Consider the following 4069-nt stretch of genomic DNA (forward strand, 5'->3'; position numbering starts at 1 on the left):
GATTAACAAAAACCAACCATTAAAAAAAATTAATACCTAATTATGCTCTTCATCTGGTACACAAGAATATCTAGTGTAAGTTTTAAGCTATGACCTCATGTCCCCCTCACCTTTGGCTCCTTTACTGCTCATGCCCCAAATAATTTCTTTTATTGCTGAATTAGTAAATATGTAATTCAAACTGCCGTAGAAATATAAAAGCTAGATAAAACTAGCTTTACATTTTAAGTTTTTAAAAAGTTAGAAAGAAACTAATTGTCAAAACTAAAAAGTAATAAATTTTTCATAAGTCTGTATAAACTTTACTAAATCATAATTATATAAATATGTCAGAGAAAACAAAAAACTAACTATGGTTTGATTAAAAATAAATTAAACATAAAAATACTTCTCAAAGTTTACTTTAACAAATGTCACTGATTGAAAACTATTATAGATTTAATGACAACCTAAATTGCTATGTTTTACAGATTGAAAGTTTAAAAGTTATAAACTTCTATCATCCACTAGACATTATTTATTTTGCAAATGTTGCTTTCCATCAGTCGTCTCCGTGGCGCAATGGATAGCGCGCTCGACTTCTAATCAAGAGGTTCCGGGTTCGAGTCCCGGCGGAGATGCTTTTATTGATGCGATAGGTTGTTAATAAAACTTTTTTTAAACTATTTGTATACTGTTGCGTAAACTTGGCTTAAGGCAGTGGTATTCTAGTTAATCAAAATCTGAGAACCCCTAAAATGAAAATTTATTGCTTTAAAAACGATTTTGATTTTTTGTTTAGTTTGACCTGTAAAACAAAATTAAAGAGCTCACTACTGGACGCTATGCATATAAGAGACTAAAAACAACTCATAACTTTTATGATCGTACATATACTTTAGAATTTTTAAATATGCTACAAAAACACTTTTTTTATTCCTAATTAAAGTTAATTGAATATGAAGTTTATTGTAATTAAGTTAATAAGTAATATCAAATCTTATTTGAACTTATTACATAAGCTGATAGCTAAAGATAAATTAAAATTGAGTTTTGAACAGTTTACTCAAATTAACCAGTTGACAAAACATTATACTAGTACTGCTTCAACATCTAAAGTTACAACAAACTTTCAAAAAAATAGCAAACAAGATGAACATGTAGAAATTATTTTTAAGGCTAATATACTTTTAACGTAATCAATTTGGTGGAAAATAAATTTTGTTAAGTTTTATTTTAATAGTTATCCTAAACTTAATTACTTCTGAGTTAGAAAACTCTTTGATAAAGTTGATAATTATTTATATAAGTAAAGCCTTTTAGTGTAATATGTATTGTTGAAATTAAATTCTTCCTTAAACTTCGATGGTTGTTTAATTAATGGTATAATAAATTTTTTAAAGACAAATTTTATTAAAGTTTAAAAAAAAAATTATTACTCTATGGGTAAAAATGTTATTGACTTTGGCTACGACCACATATGTATGATTTTTTTTTCAGAATATATTGAATTCAGTTATTTATGCCATTTTTTTATTTTATATGTAAATAAAGGGGCTAGAAAATGTCAAATAATTAAAGTTTTTTATTATAATGTATTAAAGGTAAGTTTTAGAAATTTTTGGCAATTATGTCAGTAAACTTCTTAATGATTGTATATTTTTTTTTAATAAATTTATTTATAATTCAATAACTTGTCAGAATAAAACAAAGCTAAAAAATTATTTATAAGCAATTAGGCAAAAGTCTGGAGAGTTTTTTATCCAGTAAACTTAGTAACCAAAAATTTTCAAAACGGTTAAAATTTTGCTTTTTTTTAATATAACAAACAAAACAAAGTATGAGAATATGTCTATAAATTTAATTATAGTTAATTTATATTATTTTATCAGAATCGTTACTTAAAAAACAAAGAAAGTTTTTTCATTTGGCAAATTTATACAAAGTTTTTAAGTTATGTTGTATATTGTTTGTGAAAAAAAGTTATGTTTAACTTGTACGGAAAGTATACTGTCTTTAGAATTATTCCAAAAAGCAATTTTTAATTGTTAAGCATTTTTCTTTAATTATACTTCGAAACAGTCAAAATTTTTGTTACATAAAATAAAGTTAATAATCAATTTTGAACCATAAAATTTTATCTGGTTGAAATTATAATCTTATTAAATATAAATTTAATAGTTTACTAAACATTTCGATCAAATTTTTTCTACTGCTTCTTATTTCTAAATCACACAATAAAACTAATTTTGAAGTGAGGTGAAATAATTAGATTTTAATTAATAGAAGTTCAACTTTGTAAATTTTGAAGTTTTTAGCAAAATTAAATTGTATAAATTACTATAATTATAAAATTTTATAGAAAATTAGTTCCATATTTTGAACTTGTAGTTTAAACGATTAACTTATAGACTAACTGCACAACTTTTAGAAAAAAATAAAATAGTTATTATATAAATAAAAACATCTAATAACTTTTCTGCATAATTACAAAAAAAAAAATTCAAACTAAATTCTTAATTAATCTAGTAAAGTTATTAGCTTATTAAAAAACATAAAACTAAACTTCTTAGATAATTTTTTCTTAATTCTTTGAAAACAAAAACACCAGAGCAAATAAATTCTTAATTTTTTTACCTACATCTAAAAGTTAACATTTAAATTAAAAAACTCAAATTTATTGACTGTTATAAGGCAAATTATTGCTATTAAAGCTAGCAGCTATGATTGATTTAATTTAAAAATTACCTAAAATACTAAAACTTTCTTTAAAGTACCATGATAGAACTAATTTCTTTGTCGATATTTTAGTAGGTAAGTAACATTGATAACTGTTTTTAACAAAATTTAATTCCTTTATTTCAAAGCTATATAACAAATTTTAATTATTAAACTCGATTAAAGTTTAGATTTTTTCAATAAACTTAAGTTAAATTTTATTGTAAAAATTACAGATTAATGTCATAGTTTAACTTCTAAAAGGTAATAATGACTAATTTCTACGGAATAAGCTGACTTGAGCTGTTAAATATAAAATTCAAGATTTTTTGTTTAAAGTTGTTAGAAATAAACATTAAAAGTTGAATTTTTATTATTAAAAAGATTTTTTTACCCAAACACATCTACCTAAGATTTTTCACGGAACTATAAAACATTACTAAAAATTTAAAGTCTATCAAAGGTATTTATTTAGCATTTTTTTTTTAAATTAATGTTTTTTATATTAAATTAAAATTGTTTAAATTTCTTGAAATAAGTATATAGATACAAACCCATTTTAGCTAAATTATTACCTTATCTTCTAACTTTTATTTTATTTTAACATTTAGACTTTTATGTCAAAAAAGTATTTTATAATGAGCTATTTTTGTATTCTAAATTATTTGAATGGCTTTAAAACAAAAATAAAATCACTTTTTAGCACAAAAAGCAGTTTTGTATAAATATGTACATGTTCCCAAATTAAATTATAAGAGAACAAAAATCAAGTCTTTTTAGTTGTTTAATAGCTACGTTTTTAAAAATTTTTCAAAGTTTACATATTATTAATAAAATTAACTTAACTTTACAGTAAAAAATAACATAAAACTTTAAAATTTAAGTTTATGACCAAGTTTCTTTTAATCAATCCAGAACTGCAACAACTACTTATAATTCTATTAAACGCCTTTCATTATTATATGTAATTAAAATAATATTAGCCTTGCAATTTTTTTTTATACATTTAAAGTATTTGGTAAAAATAGTTGAAGAGCTACTTTAACGGAACAAATAAAATATATACTAATTATGAATAGACTAATTTACAGATTTTAAAGTAAATAATCTATTTTTCCATACACCCCTTGTGATTTACAGACTGCAAAGCTGAATTAAAACTTGAGTTCGAGATTACTTTAAAGTCAGTTAGATTTTATTAACTCAAATTAAGAACAAGTAACTTTTACTTGTATATATAAATGTTTTTTTGTAAATTAAGTGTTTTCATACTTCTGATTTTGATAAGTTTAGAAATTTTTTATTTAGTTTACGTTTACCATTAATTGACAAATATTTTACTTTTTTGTTTTATCCGGAGTATTTTTTAAAA

At 22.2% G+C, this 4069-nt stretch overlaps 1 non-coding gene across 1 annotated transcript; it reads left to right on the top strand.

Annotated features, from left to right (window-relative positions):
- The first annotated feature begins 547 nt into the window (after positions 1 to 547).
- On the top strand, positions 548 to 620 carry Trnar-ucu (transfer RNA arginine (anticodon UCU)). Its single transcript has one exon. It is a non-coding gene; the product is annotated as a tRNA-Arg (tRNA).
- Positions 621 to 4069: the final 3449 nt, after the last annotated feature.

The sequence above is a fragment of the Thalia democratica genome, chromosome 6 (genome assembly GCF_965202585.1).
Source record: "Thalia democratica chromosome 6, ktThaDemo2.hap1.1, whole genome shotgun sequence".
NCBI classification, from domain to species: Eukaryota; Metazoa; Chordata; class Thaliacea; order Salpida; family Salpidae; genus Thalia; species Thalia democratica.